This window comes from Lagenorhynchus albirostris, chromosome 11, assembly GCF_949774975.1.
Source record: "Lagenorhynchus albirostris chromosome 11, mLagAlb1.1, whole genome shotgun sequence".
Taxonomy (NCBI): domain Eukaryota; kingdom Metazoa; phylum Chordata; class Mammalia; order Artiodactyla; family Delphinidae; genus Lagenorhynchus; species Lagenorhynchus albirostris.
In genome coordinates, this window is record NC_083105.1 from 75,466,122 (window position 1) to 75,484,415 (window position 18,294).

The following is an 18,294-nucleotide window of genomic DNA, read 5'->3' on the forward strand; positions in this document are numbered from 1 at the left end:
GGGTGACCTGTGTCTCTTTGGGCTTGTGAGAAACCACGGGGATGTCTGCTGAGTGCGCCCACGGAAACGGGGGCCTGCTGCAAGTAGCCTTGCTTTCCCGTTTGGAAGGCTGCGTTCATGCTGCCTTGAAGCTACCTGACCTTCCCTGCTCTCGACAGGCCTGTTAGCCCTGTCAGAGTGCTTCGGGGAACGTTATGAGTCTGCTCTGTCTAAAGCAGGTGCTTCCATGGCCGCGGCTCTGGTCCGCCTGACAAGCTCTAGAGCTAGAGGGAACCTCAACGTGACAAGCTGCCTCCAGCGTAGGCCCCTAGTAGCCGTGCAGAAAGGGAGGCAGGCAGCTGTCTCCATGAGTTCTCAGTCGCGTAGAGGCTTTATTTTAAAGGAAGTAGTACACTTTGGAGGACTCCTAGGCCTCTCGGGTATGCATCACTTTCCCTCCAAGTTCACCGAGTACCTCCAGACCCCTGTGGGGCGGCTGAGCAACTTCGAGGCCCATTGGTTGACCCCCCCCACCACCCCCGGAGGCCCTCTGTGCGTGCCGCGCGATGGGCTACACACTGGACGTCCCTCGAGGAGCGCTACATTTCCAGAGCCCTCGAACAGCCTCAGGACAGCATTTCGGGTGAGTGCGACTTTGTCATGGCCCTTGTGTGAGCTGCCATGGGAAAACACGGTGCTTTGAATACTTCGAGGACCTCGTACCTGAAGTCACTCTGCCCGAGGAGAAAGTCAGCATCTCACCATGCCGTGTCGCTAACGGCACGCCCAGCACGAACACAGGCCTGGAAGAAAGGCCCCGAGTGGCGGTGCAGAAGCGGAGGCGTGCAGCAGTTTCCATGAGGCGGTGGCCTCGGCTCTGGGCACCTTCAACGGCAGCAGGGTTTTCTGGACACCTAGGAGGCTGGCACGGGCCCCCTGTTCCCGGCAGGAACACTGAGTACCGCCAGGCCCACCTGGGTCTGCTAAGCAACATCCAGGCCCGTAGCCCTTTAGAGCCCCTCTGTGGATGCCCAGCGTAGGGAAACGCGCTGCACTCCCCTTGGGAGCAGCTTAGGGTCCTCAGCACTCGCACACGTTCCCGGACACCGTTCTGGCACGTCCCACATGGCGTCGAAGTCTTACGCATTACCCTAGGCTGAGCTGAACTCAGGGAAACCCTCGGCTTCGCAGTCCACCTAGGACCTCCTGCCTGAAGTCACCGTGCCTCCCGGAGAGAGTCGGCTTGCGTTCTTACTGCCATGTACGTCCCCTTCCTCCTGTGGCACTGCAGGCTTTGAATAGCCACAGGCCCAGAGGAGCAGCTACGGCGTTCCTTGGCTGAGGCAGTTCGCTTGACGCAGAACACCCTACTTCGAGAAGTTGATTCAGGGAAGGAAACTCAGGGTGACCTGTGTCTCTTTGGGCTTGTGAGAAACCACGGGGATGTCTGCTGAGTGCGCCCACGGAAACGGGGGCCTGCTGCAAGTAGCCTTGCTTTCCCGTTTGGAAGGCTGCGTTCATGCTGCCTTGAAGCTACCTGACCTTCCCTGCTCTCGACAGGCCTGTTAGCCCTGTCAGAGTGCTTCGGGGAACGTTATGAGTCTGCTCTGTCTAAACCAGGTGCTTCCATGGCCGCGGCTCTGGTCCGCCTGACAAGCTCTAGAGCTAGAGGGAACCTCAACGTGACAAGCTGCCTCCAGCGTAGGCCCCTAGTAGCCGTGCAGAAAGGGAGGCAGGCAGCTGTCTCCATGAGTTCTCAGTCGCGTAGAGGCTTTATTTTAAAGGAAGTAGTACACTTTGGAGGACTCCTAGGCCTCTCGGGTATGCATCACTTTCCCTCCAAGTTCACCGAGTACCTCCAGACCCCTGTGGGGCGGCTGAGCAACTTCGAGGCCCATTGGTTGACCCCCGCCACACCACCCCCGGAGGCCCTCTGTGCGTGCCGCGCGATGGTCTACACACTGGACGTCCCTCGAGGAGCGCTACATTTCCAGAGCCCTCGAACAGCCTCAGGACAGCATTTCGGGTGAGTGCGACTTTGTCATGGCCCTTGTGTGAGCTGCCATGGGAAAACACTGTGCTTTGAATACTTCGAGGACCTCGTACCTGAAGTCACTCTGCCCGAGGAGAAAGTCAGCATCTCACCATGCCGTGTCGCTAACGGCACGCCCAGCACGAACACAGGCCTGGAAGAAAGGCCCCGAGTGGCGGTGCAGAAGCGGAGGCGTGCAGCAGTTTCCATGAGGCGGTGGCCTCGGCTCTGGGCACCTTCAACGGCAGCAGGGTTTTCTGGACACCTAGGAGGCTGGCGCGGGCCCCCTGTTCCCGGCAGGAACACTGAGTACCGCCGGGCCCACCTGGGTCTGCTAAGCAACATCCAGGCCCGTAGCCCTTTAGAGCCCCTCTGTGGATGCCCAGCGTAGGGAAACGCGCTGCACTCCCCTTGGGAGCAGCTTAGGGTCCTCAGCACTCGCACACGTTCCCGGACACCGTTCTGGCACGTCCCACATGGCGTCGAAGTCTTACGCATTACCCTAGGCTGAGCTGAACTCAGGGAAACCCTCGGCTTCGCAGTCCACCTAGGACCTCCTGCCTGAAGTCACCGTGCCTCCCGGAGAGAGTCGGCTTGCGTTCTTACTGCCATGTACGTCCCCTTCCTCCTGTGGCACTGCAGGCTTTGAATAGCCACAGGCCCAGAGGAGCAGCTACGGCGTTCCTTGGCTGAGGCAGTTCGCTTGACGCAGAACACCCTACTTCGAGAAGTTGATTCAGGGAAGGAAACTCAGGGTGACCTGTGTCTCTTTGGGCTTGTGAGAAACCACGGGGATGTCTGCTGAGTGCGCCCACGGAAACGGGGGCCTGCTGCAAGTAGCCTTGCTTTCCCGTTTGGAAGGCTGCGTTCATGCTGCCTTGAAGCTACCTGACCTTCCCTGCTCTCGACAGGCCTGTTAGCCCTGTCAGAGTGCTTCGGGGAACGTTATGAGTCTGCTCTGTCTAAAGCAGGTGCTTCCATGGCCGCGGCTCTGGTCCGCCTGACAAGCTCTAGAGCTAGAGGGAACCTCAACGTGACAAGCTGCCTCCAGCGTAGGCCCCTAGTAGCCGTGCAGAAAGGGAGGCAGGCAGCTGTCTCCATGAGTTCTCAGTCGCGTAGAGGCTTTATTTTAAAGGAAGTAGTACACTTTGGAGGACTCCTAGGCCTCTCGGGTATGCATCACTTTCCCTCCAAGTTCACCGAGTACCTCCAGACCCCTGTGGGGCGGCTGAGCAACTTCGAGGCCCATTGGTTGACCCCCCCCCACACCACCCCCGGAGGCCCTCTGTGCGTGCCGCGCGATGGGCTACACACTGGACGTCCCTCGAGGAGCGCTACATTTCCAGAGCCCTCGAACAGCCTCAGGACAGCATTTCGGGTGAGTGCGACTTTGTCATGGCCCTTGTGTGAGCTGCCATGGGAAAACACGGTGCTTTGAATACTTCGAGGACCTCGTACCTGAAGTCACTCTGCCCGAGGAGAAAGTCAGCATCTCACCATGCCGTGTCGCTAACGGCACGCGCAGCACGAACACAGGCCTGGAAGAAAGGCCCCGAGTGGCGGTGCAGAAGCGGAGGCGTGCAGCAGTTTCCATGAGGCGGTGGCCTCGGCTCTGGGCACCTTCAACGGCAGCAGGGTTTTCTGGACACCTAGGAGGCTGGCGCGGGCCCCCTGTTCCCGGCAGGAACACTGAGTACCGCCGGGCCCACCTGGGTCTGCTAAGCAACATCCAGGCCCGTAGCCCTTTAGAGCCCCTCTGTGGATGCCCAGCGTAGGGAAACGCGCTGCACTCCCCTTGGGAGCAGCTTAGGGTCCTCAGCACTCGCACACGTTCCCGGACACCGTTCTGGCACGTCCCACATGGCGTCGAAGTCTTACGCATTACCCTAGGCTGAGCTGAACTCAGGGAAACCCTCGGCTTCGCAGTCCACCTAGGACCTCCTGCCTGAAGTCACCGTGCCTCCCGGAGAGAGTCGGCTTGCGTTCTTACTGCCATGTACGTCCCCTTCCTCCTGTGGCACTGCAGGCTTTGAATAGCCACAGGCCCAGAGGAGCAGCTACGGCGTTCCTTGGCTGAGGCAGTTCGCTTGACGCAGAACACCCTACTTCGAGAAGTTGATTCAGGGAAGGAAACTCAGGGTGACCTGTGTCTCTTTGGGCTTGTGAGAAACCACGGGGATGTCTGCTGAGTGCGCCCACGGAAACGGGGGCCTGCTGCAAGTAGCCTTGCTTTCCCGTTTGGAAGGCTGCGTTCATGCTGCCTTGAAGCTACCTGACCTTCCCTGCTCTCGACAGGCCTGTTAGCCCTGTCAGAGTGCTTCGGGGAACGTTATGAGTCTGCTCTGTCTAAACCAGGTGCTTCCATGGCCGCGGCTCTGGTCCGCCTGACAAGCTCTAGAGCTAGAGGGAACCTCAACGTGACAAGCTGCCTCCAGCGTAGGCCCCTAGTAGCCGTGCAGAAAGGGAGGCAGGCAGCTGTCTCCATGAGTTCTCAGTCGCGTAGAGGCTTTATTTTAAAGGAAGTAGTACACTTTGGAGGACTCCTAGGCCTCTCGGGTATGCATCACTTTCCCTCCAAGTTCACCGAGTACCTCCAGACCCCTGTGGGGCGGCTGAGCAACTTCGAGGCCCATTGGTTGACCCCCCCACACACCACCCCCGGAGGCCCTCTGTGCGTGCCGCGCGATGGGCTACACACTGGACGTCCCTCGAGGAGCGCTACATTTCCAGAGCCCTCGAACAGCCTCAGGACAGCATTTCGGGTGAGTGCGACTTTTTCATGGCCCTTGTGTGAGCTGCCATGGGAAAACACTGTGCTTTGAATACTTCGAGGACCTCGTACCTGAAGTCACTCTGCCCGAGGAGAAAGTCAGCATCTCACCATGCCGTGTCGCTAACGGCACGCCCAGCACGAACACAGGCCTGGAAGTAAGGCCCCGAGTGGCGGTGCAGAAGCGGAGGCGTGCAGCAGTTTCCATGAGGCGGTGGCCTCGGCTCTGGGCACCTTCAACGGCAGCAGGGTTTTCTGGACACCTAGGAGGCTGGCGCGGGCCCCCTGTTCCCGGCAGGAACACTGAGTACCGCCAGGCCCACCTGGGTCTGCTAAGCAACATCCAGGCCCGTAGCCCTTTAGAGCCCCTCTGTGTATGCCCAGCGTAGGGAAACGCGCTGCACTCCCCTTGGGAGCAGCTTAGGGTCCTCAGCACTCGCACACGTTCCCGGACACCGTTCTGGCACGTCCCACATGGCGTCGAAGTCTTACGCATTACCCTAGGCTGAGCTGAACTCAGAGAAACCCTCGGCTTCGCAGTCCACCTAGGACCTCCTGCCTGAAGTCACCGTGCCTCCCGGAGAGAGTCGGCTTGCGTTCTTACTGCCATGTACGTCCCCTTCCTCCTGTGGCACTGCAGGCTTTGAATAGCCACAGGCCCAGAGGAGCAGCTACGGCGTTCCTTGGCTGAGGCAGTTCGCTTGACGCAGAACACCCTACTTCGAGAAGTTGATTCAGGGAAGGAAACTCAGGGTGACCTGTGTCTCTTTGGGCTTGTGAGAAACCACGGGGATGTCTGCTGAGTGCGCCCACGGAAACGGGGGCCTGCTGCAAGTAGCCTTGCTTTCCCGTTTGGAAGGCTGCGTTCATGCTGCCTTGAAGCTACCTGACCTTCCCTGCTCTCGACAGGCCTGTTAGCCCTGTCAGAGTGCTTCGGGGAACGTTATGAGTCTGCTCTGTCTAAAGCAGGTGCTTCCATGGCCGCGGCTCTGGTCCGCCTGACAAGCTCTAGAGCTAGAGGGAACCTCAACGTGACAAGCTGCCTCCAGCGTAGGCCCCTAGTAGCCGTGCAGAAAGGGAGGCAGGCAGCTGTCTCCATGAGTTCTCAGTCGCGTAGAGGCTTTATTTTAAAGGAAGTAGTACACTTTGGAGGACTCCTAGGCCTCTCGGGTATGCATCACTTTCCCTCCAAGTTCACCGAGTACCTCCAGACCCCTGTGGGGCGGCTGAGCAACTTCGAGGCCCATTGGTTGACCCCCACCACCACCCCCGGAGGCCCTCTGTGCGTGCCGCGCGATGGGCTACACACTGGACGTCCCTCGAGGAGCGCTACATTTCCAGAGCCCTCGAACAGCCTCAGGACAGCATTTCGGGTGAGTGCGACTTTGTCATGGCCCTTGTGTGAGCTGCCATGGGAAAACACTGTGCTTTGAATACTTCGAGGACCTCGTACCTGAAGTCACTCTGCCCGAGGAGAAAGTCAGCATCTCACCATGCCGTGTCGCTAACGGCACGCCCAGCACGAACACAGGCCTGGAAGAAAGGCCCCGAGTGGCGGTGCAGAAGCGGAGGCGTGCAGCAGTTTCCATGAGGCGGTGGCCTCGGCTCTGGGCACCTTCAACGGCAGCAGGGTTTTCTGGACACCTAGGAGGCTGGCGCGGGCCCCCTGTTCCCGGCAGGAACACTGAGTACCGCCAGGCCCACCTGGGTCTGCTAAGCAACATCCAGGCCCGTAGCCCTTTAGAGCCCCTCTGTGGATGCCCAGCGTAGGGAAACGCGCTGCACTCCCCTTGGGAGCAGCTTAGGGTCCTCAGCACTCGCACACGTTTCCGGACACCGTTCTGGCACGTCCCACATGGCGTCGAAGTCTTACGCATTACCCTAGGCTGAGCTGAACTCAGGGAAACCCTCGGCTTCGCAGTCCACCTAGGACCTCCTGCCTGAAGTCACCGTGCCTCCCGGAGAGAGTCGGCTTGCGTTCTTACTGCCATGTACGTCCCCTTCCTCCTGTGGCACTGCAGGCTTTGAATAGCCACAGGCCCAGAGGAGCAGCTACGGCGTTCCTTGGCTGAGGCAGTTCGCTTGACGCAGAACACCCTACTTCGAGAAGTTGATTCAGGGAAGGAAACTCAGGGTGACCTGTGTCTCTTTGGGCTTGTGAGAAACCACGGGGATGTCTGCTGAGTGCGCCCACGGAAACGGGGGCCTGCTGCAAGTAGCCTTGCTTTCCCGTTTGGAAGGCTGCGTTCATGCTGCCTTGAAGCTACCTGACCTTCCCTGCTCTCGACAGGCCTGTTAGCCCTGTCAGAGTGCTTCGGGGAACGTTATGAGTCTGCTCTGTCTAAAGCAGGTGCTTCCATGGCCGCGGCTCTGGTCCGCCTGACAAGCTCTAGAGCTAGAGGGAACCTCAACGTGACAAGCTGCCTCCAGCGTAGGCCCCTAGTAGCCGTGCAGAAAGGGAGGCAGGCAGCTGTCTCCATGAGTTCTCAGTCGCGTAGAGGCTTTATTTTAAAGGAAGTAGTACACTTTGGAGGACTCCTAGGCCTCTCGGGTATGCATCACTTTCCCTCCAAGTTCACCGAGTACCTCCAGACCCCTGTGGGGCGGCTGAGCAACTTCGAGGCCCATTGGTTGACCCCCCCCCACACCACCCCCGGAGGCCCTCTGTGCGTGCCGCGCGATGGGCTACACACTGGACGTCCCTCGAGGAGCGCTACATTTCCAGAGCCCTCGAACAGCCTCAGGACAGCATTTCGGGTGAGTGCGACTTTGTCATGGCCCTTGTGTGAGCTGCCATGGGAAAACACGGTGCTTTGAATACTTCGAGGACCTCGTACCTGAAGTCACTCTGCCCGAGGAGAAAGTCAGCATCTCACCATGCCGTGTCGCTAACGGCACGCGCAGCACGAACACAGGCCTGGAAGAAAGGCCCCGAGTGGCGGTGCAGAAGCGGAGGCGTGCAGCAGTTTCCATGAGGCGGTGGCCTCGGCTCTGGGCACCTTCAACGGCAGCAGGGTTTTCTGGACACCTAGGAGGCTGGCGCGGGCCCCCTGTTCCCGGCAGGAACACTGAGTACCGCCGGGCCCACCTGGGTCTGCTAAGCAACATCCAGGCCCGTAGCCCTTTAGAGCCCCTCTGTGGATGCCCAGCGTAGGGAAACGCGCTGCACTCCCCTTGGGAGCAGCTTAGGGTCCTCAGCACTCGCACACGTTCCCGGACACCGTTCTGGCACGTCCCACATGGCGTCGAAGTCTTACGCATTACCCTAGGCTGAGCTGAACTCAGGGAAACCCTCGGCTTCGCAGTCCACCTAGGACCTCCTGCCTGAAGTCACCGTGCCTCCCGGAGAGAGTCGGCTTGCGTTCTTACTGCCATGTACGTCCCCTTCCTCCTGTGGCACTGCAGGCTTTGAATAGCCACAGGCCCAGAGGAGCAGCTACGGCGTTCCTTGGCTGAGGCAGTTCGCTTGACGCAGAACACCCTACTTCGAGAAGTTGATTCAGGGAAGGAAACTCAGGGTGACCTGTGTCTCTTTGGGCTTGTGAGAAACCACGGGGATGTCTGCTGAGTGCGCCCACGGAAACGGGGGCCTGCTGCAAGTAGCCTTGCTTTCCCGTTTGGAAGGCTGCGTTCATGCTGCCTTGAAGCTACCTGACCTTCCCTGCTCTCGACAGGCCTGTTAGCCCTGTCAGAGTGCTTCGGGGAACGTTATGAGTCTGCTCTGTCTAAACCAGGTGCTTCCATGGCCGCGGCTCTGGTCCGCCTGACAAGCTCTAGAGCTAGAGGGAACCTCAACGTGACAAGCTGCCTCCAGCGTAGGCCCCTAGTAGCCGTGCAGAAAGGGAGGCAGGCAGCTGTCTCCATGAGTTCTCAGTCGCGTAGAGGCTTTATTTTAAAGGAAGTAGTACACTTTGGAGGACTCCTAGGCCTCTCGGGTATGCATCACTTTCCCTCCAAGTTCACCGAGTACCTCCAGACCCCTGTGGGGCGGCTGAGCAACTTCGAGGCCCATTGGTTGACCCCCCCACACACCACCCCCGGAGGCCCTCTGTGCGTGCCGCGCGATGGGCTACACACTGGACGTCCCTCGAGGAGCGCTACATTTCCAGAGCCCTCGAACAGCCTCAGGACAGCATTTCGGGTGAGTGCGACTTTTTCATGGCCCTTGTGTGAGCTGCCATGGGAAAACACTGTGCTTTGAATACTTCGAGGACCTCGTACCTGAAGTCACTCTGCCCGAGGAGAAAGTCAGCATCTCACCATGCCGTGTCGCTAACGGCACGCCCAGCACGAACACAGGCCTGGAAGTAAGGCCCCGAGTGGCGGTGCAGAAGCGGAGGCGTGCAGCAGTTTCCATGAGGCGGTGGCCTCGGCTCTGGGCACCTTCAACGGCAGCAGGGTTTTCTGGACACCTAGGAGGCTGGCGCGGGCCCCCTGTTCCCGGCAGGAACACTGAGTACCGCCAGGCCCACCTGGGTCTGCTAAGCAACATCCAGGCCCGTAGCCCTTTAGAGCCCCTCTGTGTATGCCCAGCGTAGGGAAACGCGCTGCACTCCCCTTGGGAGCAGCTTAGGGTCCTCAGCACTCGCACACGTTCCCGGACACCGTTCTGGCACGTCCCACATGGCGTCGAAGTCTTACGCATTACCCTAGGCTGAGCTGAACTCAGAGAAACCCTCGGCTTCGCAGTCCACCTAGGACCTCCTGCCTGAAGTCACCGTGCCTCCCGGAGAGAGTCGGCTTGCGTTCTTACTGCCATGTACGTCCCCTTCCTCCTGTGGCACTGCAGGCTTTGAATAGCCACAGGCCCAGAGGAGCAGCTACGGCGTTCCTTGGCTGAGGCAGTTCGCTTGACGCAGAACACCCTACTTCGAGAAGTTGATTCAGGGAAGGAAACTCAGGGTGACCTGTGTCTCTTTGGGCTTGTGAGAAACCACGGGGATGTCTGCTGAGTGCGCCCACGGAAACGGGGGCCTGCTGCAAGTAGCCTTGCTTTCCCGTTTGGAAGGCTGCGTTCATGCTGCCTTGAAGCTACCTGACCTTCCCTGCTCTCGACAGGCCTGTTAGCCCTGTCAGAGTGCTTCGGGGAACGTTATGAGTCTGCTCTGTCTAAAGCAGGTGCTTCCATGGCCGCGGCTCTGGTCCGCCTGACAAGCTCTAGAGCTAGAGGGAACCTCAACGTGACAAGCTGCCTCCAGCGTAGGCCCCTAGTAGCCGTGCAGAAAGGGAGGCAGGCAGCTGTCTCCATGAGTTCTCAGTCGCGTAGAGGCTTTATTTTAAAGGAAGTAGTACACTTTGGAGGACTCCTAGGCCTCTCGGGTATGCATCACTTTCCCTCCAAGTTCACCGAGTACCTCCAGACCCCTGTGGGGCGGCTGAGCAACTTCGAGGCCCATTGGTTGACCCCCACCACCACCCCCGGAGGCCCTCTGTGCGTGCCGCGCGATGGGCTACACACTGGACGTCCCTCGAGGAGCGCTACATTTCCAGAGCCCTCGAACAGCCTCAGGACAGCATTTCGGGTGAGTGCGACTTTGTCATGGCCCTTGTGTGAGCTGCCATGGGAAAACACTGTGCTTTGAATACTTCGAGGACCTCGTACCTGAAGTCACTCTGCCCGAGGAGAAAGTCAGCATCTCACCATGCCGTGTCGCTAACGGCACGCCCAGCACGAACACAGGCCTGGAAGAAAGGCCCCGAGTGGCGGTGCAGAAGCGGAGGCGTGCAGCAGTTTCCATGAGGCGGTGGCCTCGGCTCTGGGCACCTTCAACGGCAGCAGGGTTTTCTGGACACCTAGGAGGCTGGCGCGGGCCCCCTGTTCCCGGCAGGAACACTGAGTACCGCCAGGCCCACCTGGGTCTGCTAAGCAACATCCAGGCCCGTAGCCCTTTAGAGCCCCTCTGTGGATGCCCAGCGTAGGGAAACGCGCTGCACTCCCCTTGGGAGCAGCTTAGGGTCCTCAGCACTCGCACACGTTTCCGGACACCGTTCTGGCACGTCCCACATGGCGTCGAAGTCTTACGCATTACCCTAGGCTGAGCTGAACTCAGGGAAACCCTCGGCTTCGCAGTCCACCTAGGACCTCCTGCCTGAAGTCACCGTGCCTCCCGGAGAGAGTCGGCTTGCGTTCTTACTGCCATGTACGTCCCCTTCCTCCTGTGGCACTGCAGGCTTTGAATAGCCACAGGCCCAGAGGAGCAGCTACGGCGTTCCTTGGCTGAGGCAGTTCGCTTGACGCAGAACACCCTACTTCGAGAAGTTGATTCAGGGAAGGAAACTCAGGGTGACCTGTGTCTCTTTGGGCTTGTGAGAAACCACGGGGATGTCTGCTGAGTGCGCCCTCGGAAACGGGGGCCTGCTGCAAGTAGCCTTGCTTTCCCGTTTGGAAGGCTGCGTTCATGCTGCCTTGAAGCTACCTGACCTTCCCTGCTCTCGACAGGCCTGTTAGCCCTGTCAGAGTGCTTCGGGGAACGTTATGAGTCTGCTCTGTCTAAACCAGGTGTTTCCATGGCCGTGGCTCTGGTCCGCCTGACAAGCTCTAGAGCTAGAGGGAACCTCAACGTGACAAGCTGCCTCCAGCGTAGGCCCCTAGTAGCCGTGCAGAAAGGGAGGCAGGCAGCTGTCTCCATGAGTTCTCAGTCGCGTAGAGGCTTTATTTTAAAGGAAGTGGTACACTTTGGAGGACTCCTAGGCCTCTCGGGTATGCATCACTTTCCCTCCAAGTTCACCGAGTACCTCCAGACCCCTGTGGGGCGGCTGAGCAACTTCGAGGCCCATTGGTTGACCCCCCCACACACCACACCCGGAGGCCCTCTGTGCGTGCCGCGCGATGGGCTACACACTGGACGTCCCTCGAGGAGCGCTACATTTCCAGAGCCCTCGAACAGCCTCAGGACAGCATTTCGGGTGAGTGCGACTTTGTCATGGCCCTTGTGTGAGCTGCCATGGGAAAACACTGTGCTTTGAATACTTCGAGGACCTCGTACCTGAAGTCACTCTGCCCGAGGAGAAAGTCAGCATCTCACCATGCCGTGTCGCTAACGGCACGCCCAGCACGAACACAGGCCTGGAAGTAAGGCCCCGAGTGGCGGTGCAGAAGCGGAGGCGTGCAGCAGTTTCCATGAGGCGGTGGCCTCGGCTCTGGGCACCTTCAACGGCAGCAGGGTTTTCTGGACACCTAGGAGGCTGGCGCGGGCCCCCTGTTCCCGGCAGGAACACTGAGTACCGCCAGGCCCACCTGGGTCTGCTAAGCAACATCCAGGCCCGTAGCCCTTTAGAGCCCCTCTGTGGATGCCCAGCGTAGGGAAACGCGCTGCACTCCCCTTGGGAGCAGCTTAGGGTCCTCAGCACTCGCACACGTTCCCGGACACCGTTCTGGCACGTCCCACATGGCGTCGAAGTCTTACGCATTCCCCTAGGCTGAGCTGAACTCAGAGAAACCCTCGGCTTCGCAGTCCACCTAGGACCTCCTGCCTGAAGTCACCGTGCCTCCCGGAGAGAGTCGGCTTGCGTTCTTACTGCCATGTACGTCCCCTTCCTCCTGTGGCACTGCAGGCTTTGAATAGCCACAGGCCCAGAGGAGCAGCTACGGCGTTCCTTGGCTGAGGCAGTTCGCTTGACGCAGAACACCCTACTTCGAGAAGTTGATTCAGGGAAGGAAACTCAGGGTGACCTGTGTCTCTTTGGGCTTGTGAGAAACCACGGGGATGTCTGCTGAGTGCGCCCACGGAAACGGGGGCCTGCTGCAAGTAGCCTTGCTTTCCCGTTTGGAAGGCTGCGTTCATGCTGCCTTGAAGCTACCTGACCTTCCCTGCTCTCGACAGGCCTGTTAGCCCTGTCAGAGTGCTTCGGGGAACGTTATGAGTCTGCTCTGTCTAAACCAGGTGCTTCCATGGCCGTGGCTCTGGTCCGCCTGACAAGCTCTAGAGCTAGAGGGAACCTCAACGTGACAAGCTGCCTCCAGCGTAGGCCCCTAGTAGCCGTGCAGAAAGGGAGGCAGGCAGCTGTCTCCATGAGTTCTCAGTCGCGTAGAGGCTTTATTTTAAAGGAAGTAGTACACTTTGGAGGACTCCTAGGCCTCTCGGGTATGCATCACTTTCCCTCCAAGTTCACCGAGTACCTCCAGACCCCTGTGGGGCGGCTGAGCAACTTCGAGGCCCATTGGTTGACCCCCCCCCCACACCACCCCCGGAGGCCCTCTGTGCGTGCCGCGCGATGTGCTACACACTGGACGTCCCTCGAGGAGCGCTACATTTCCAGAGCCCTCGAACAGCCTCAGGACAGCATTTCGGGTGAGTGCGACTTTGTCATGGCCCTTGTGTGAGCTGCCATGGGAAAACACTGTGCTTTGAATACTTCGAGGACCTCGTACCTGAAGTCACTCTGCCCGAGGAGAAAGTCAGCATCTCACCATGCCGTGTCGCTAACGGCACGCCCAGCACGAACACAGGCCTGGAAGTAAGGCCCCGAGTGGCGGTGCAGAAGCGGAGGCGTGCAGCAGTTTCCATGAGGCGGTGGCCTCGGCTCTGGGCACCTTCAACGGCAGCAGGGTTTTCTGGACACCTAGGAGGCTGGCGCGGGCCCCCTGTTCCCGGCAGGAACACTGAGTACCGCCGGGCCCACCTGGGTCTGCTAAGCAACATCCAGGCCCGTAGCCCTTTAGAGCCCCTCTGTGGATGCCCAGCGTAGGGAAACGCGCTGCACTCCCCTTGGGAGCAGCTTAGGGTCCTCAGCACTCGCACACGTTCACGGACACCGTTCTGGCACGTCCCACATGGCATCGAAGTCTTATGCATTACCCTAGGCTGAGCTGAACTCAGAGAAACCCTCGGCTTCGCAGTCCACCTAGGACCTCCTGCCTGAAGTCACCGTGCCTCCCGGAGAGAGTCGGCTTGCGTTCTTACTGCCATGTACGTCCCCTTCCTCCTGTGGCACTGCAGGCTTTGAATAGCCACAGGCCCAGAGGAGCAGCTACGGCGTTCCTTGGCTGAGGCAGTTCGCTTGACGCAGAACACCCTACTTCGAGAAGTTGATTCAGGGAAGGAAACTCAGGGTGACCTGTGTCTCTTTGGGCTTGTGAGAAACCACGGGGATGTCTGCTGAGTGCGCCCACGGAAACGGGGGCCTGCTGCAAGTAGCCTTGCTTTCCCGTTTGGAAGGCTGCGTTCATGCTGCCTTGAAGCTACCTGACCTTCCCTGCTCTCGACAGGCCTGTTAGCCCTGTCAGAGTGCTTCGGGGAACGTTATGAGTCTGCTCTGTCTAAACCAGGTGCTTCCATGGCCGTGGCTCTGGTCCGCCTGACAAGCTCTAGAGCTAGAGGGAACCTCAACGTGACAAGCTGCCTCCAGCGTAGGCCCCTAGTAGCCGTGCAGAAAGGGAGGCAGGCAGCTGTCTCCATGAGTTCTCAGTCGCGTAGAGGCTTTATTTTAAAGGAAGTGGTACACTTTGGAGGACTCCTAGGCCTCTCGGGTATGCATCACTTTCCCTCCAAGTTCACCGAGTACCTCCAGACCCCTGTGGGGCGGCTGAGCAACTTCGAGGCCCATTGGTTGACCCCCCCCCACACCACCCCCGGAGGCCCTCTGTGCGTGCCGCGCGATGGGCTACACACTGGACGTCCCTCGAGGAGCGCTACATTTCCAGAGCCCTCGAACAGCCTCAGGACAGCATTTCGGGTGAGTGCGACTTTGTCATGGCCCTTGTGTGAGCTGCCATGGGAAAACACTGTGCTTTGAATACTTCGAGGACCTCGTACCTGAAGTCACTCTGCCCGAGGAGAAAGTCAGCATCTCACCATGCCGTGTCGCTAACGGCACGCGCAGCACGAACACAGGCCTGGAAGAAAGGCCCCGAGTGGCGGTGCAGAAGCGGAGGCGTGCAGCAGTTTCCATGAGGCGGTGGCCTCGGCTCTGGGCACCTTCAATGGCAGCAGGGTTTTCTGGACACCTAGGAGGCTGGCGCGGGCCCCCTGTTCCCGGCAGGAACACTGAGTACCGCCAGGCCCACCTGGGTCTGCTAAGCAACATCCAGGCCCGTAGCCCTTTAGAGCCCCTCTGTGGATGCCCAGCGTAGGGAAACGCGCTGCACTCCCCTTGGGAGCAGCTTAGGGTCCTCAGCACTCGCGCACGTTCCCGGACACCGTTCTGGCACGTCCCACATGGCGTCGAAGTCTTACGCATTACCCTAGGCTGAGCTGAACTCAGAGAAACCCTCGGCTTCGCAGTCCACCTAGGACCTCCTGCCTGAAGTCACCGTGCCTCCCGGAGAGAGTCGGCTTGCGTTCTTACTGCCATGTACGTCCCCTTCCTCCTGTGGCACTGCAGGCTTTGAATAGCCACAGGCCCAGAGGAGCAGCTACGGCGTTCCTTGGCTGAGGCAGTTCGCTTGACGCAGAACACCCTACTTCGAGAAGTTGATTCAGGGAAGGAAACTCAGGGTGACCTGTGTCTCTTTGGGCTTGTGAGAAACCACGGGGATGTCTGCTGAGTGCGCCCACGGAAACGGGGGCCTGCTGCAAGTAGCCTTGCTTTCCCGTTTGGAAGGCTGCGTTCATGCTGCCTTGAAGCTACCTGACCTTCCCTGCTCTCGACAGGCCTGTTAGCCCTGTCAGAGTGCTTCGGGGAACGTTATGAGTCTGCTCTGTCTAAACCACGTGCTTCCATGGCCGCGGCTCTGGTCCGCCTGACAAGCTCTAGAGCTAGAGGGAACCTCAACGTGACAAGCTGCCTCCAGCGTAGGCCCCTAGTAGCCGTGCAGAAAGGGAGGCAGGCAGCTGTCTCCATGAGTTCTCAGTCGCGTAGAGGCTTTATTTTAAAGGAAGTAGTACACTTTGGAGGACTCCTAGGCCTCTCGGGTATGCATCACTTTCCCTCCAAGTTCACCGAGTACCTCCAGACCCCTGTGGGGCGGCTGAGCAACTTCGAGGCCCATTGGTTGACCCCCCCCCACACCACCCCCGGAGGCCCTCTGTGCGTGCCGCGCGATGGGCTACACACTGGACGTCCCTCGAGGAGCGCTACATTTCCAGAGCCCTCGAACAGCCTCAGGACAGCATTTCGGGTGAGTGCGACTTTGTCATGGCCCTTGTGTGAGCTGCCATGGGAAAACACTGTGCTTTGAATACTTCGAGGACCTCGTACCTGAAGTCACTCTGCCCGAGGAGAAAGTCAGCATCTCACCATGCCGTGTCGCTAACGGCACGCGCAGCACGAACACAGGCCTGGAAGAAAGGCCCCGAGTGGCGGTGCAGAAGCGGAGGCGTGCAGCAGTTTCCATGAGGCGGTGGCCTCGGCTCTGGGCACCTTCAACGGCAGCAGGGTTTTCTGGACACCTAGGAGGCTGGCGCGGGCCCCCTGTTCCCGGCAGGAACACTGAGTACCGCCGGGCCCACCTGGGTCTGCTAAGCAACATCCAGGCCCGTAGCCCTTTAGAGCCCCTCTGTGGATGCCCAGCGTAGGGAAACGCGCTGCACTCCCCTTGGGAGCAGCTTAGGGTCCTCAGCACTCGCACACGTTCCCGGACACCGTTCTGGCACGTCCCACATGGCGTCGAAGTCTTACGCATTACCCTAGGCTGAGCTGAACTCAGAGAAACCCTCGGCTTCGCAGTCCACCTAGGACCTCCTGCCTGAAGTCACCGTGCCTCCCGGAGAGAGTCGGCTTGCGTTCTTACTGCCATGTACGTCCCCTTCCTCCTGTGGCACTGCAGGCTTTGAATAGCCACAGGCCCAGAGGAGCACCTACGGCGTTCCTTGGCTGAGGCAGTTCGCTTGACGCAGAACACCCTACTTCGAGAAGTTGATTCAGGGAAGGAAACTCAGGGTGACCTGTGTCTCTTTGGGCTTGTGAGAAACCACGGGGATGTCTGCTGAGTGCGCCCACGGAAACGGGGGCCTGCTGCAAGTAGCCTTGCTTTCCCGTTTGGAAGGCTGCGTTCATGCTGCCTTGAAGCTACCTGACCTTCCCTGCTCTCGACAGGCCTGTTAGCCCTGTCAGAGTGCTTCGGGGAACGTTATGAGTCTGCTCTGTCTAAAGCAGGTGCTTCCATGGCCGCGCCTCTGGTCCGCCTGACAAGCTGTAGAGCTAGAGGGAACCTCAACGTGACAAGCTGCCTCCAGCGTAGGCCCCTAGTAGCCGTGCAGAAAGGGAGGCAGGCAGCTGTCTCCATGAGTTCTCAGTCGCGTAGAGGCTTTATTTTAAAGGAAGTAGTACACTTTGGAGGACTCCTAGGCCTCTCGGGTATGCATCACTTTCCCTCCAAGTTCACCGAGTACCTCCAGACCCCTGTTGGGTGGCTGAGCAACTTCGAGGCCCATTGGTTGACCCCCCACACACCACCCCCGGAGGCCCTCTGTGCGTGCCGCGCGATGGGCTACACACTGGACGTCCCTCGAGGAGCGCTACATTTCCAGAGCCCTCGAACAGCCTCAGGACAGCATTTCGGGTGAGTGCGACTTTGTCATGGCCCTTGTGTGAGCTGCCATGGGAAAACACTGTGCTTTGAATACTTCGAGGACCTCGTACCTGAAGTCACTCTGCCCGAGGAGAAAGTCAGCATCTCACCATGCCGTGTCGCTAACGGCACGCCCAGCACGAACACAGGCCTGGAAGTAAGGCCCCGAGTGGCGGTGCAGAAGCGGAGGCGTGCAGCAGTTTCCATGAGGCGGTGGCCTCGGCTCTGGGCACCTTCAACGGCAGCAGGGTTTTCTGGACACCTAGGAGGCTGGCGCGGGCCCCCTGTTCCCGGCAGGAACACTGAGTACCGCCGGGCCCACCTGGGTCTGCTAAGCAACATCCAGGCCCGTAGCCCTTTAGAGCCCCTCTGTGGATGCCCAGCGTAGGGAAACGCGCTGCACTCCCCTTGGGAGCAGCTTAGGGTCCTCAGCACTCGCACACGTTCCCGGACACCGTTCTGGCACGTCCCACATGGCGTCGAAGTCTTACGCATTACCCTAGGCTGAGCTGAACTCAGAGAAACCCTCGGCTTCGCAGTCCACCTAGGACCTCCTGCCTGAAGTCACCGTGCCTCCCGGAGAGAGTCGGCTTGCGTTCTTACTGCCATGTACGTCCCCTTCCTCCTGTGGCACTGCAGGCTTTGAATAGCCACAGGCCCAGAGGAGCACCTACGGCGTTCCTTGGCTGAGGCAGTTCGCTTGACGCAGAACACCCTACTTCGAGAAGTTGATTCAGGGAAGGAAACTCAGGGTGACCTGTGTCTCTTTGGGCTTGTGAGAAACCACGGGGATGTCTGCTGAGTGCGCCCACGGAAACGGGGGCCTGCTGCAAGTAGCCTTGCTTTCCCGTTTGGAAGGCTGCGTTCATGCTGCCTTGAAGCTACCTGACCTTCCCTGCTCTCGACAGGCCTGTTAGCCCTGTCAGAGTGCTTCGGGGAACGTTATGAGTCTGCTCTGTCTAAAGCAGGTGCTTCCATGGCCGCGCCTCTGGTCCGCCTGACAAGCTCTAGAGCTAGAGGGAACCTCAACGTGACAAGCTGCCTCCAGCGTAGGCCCCTAGT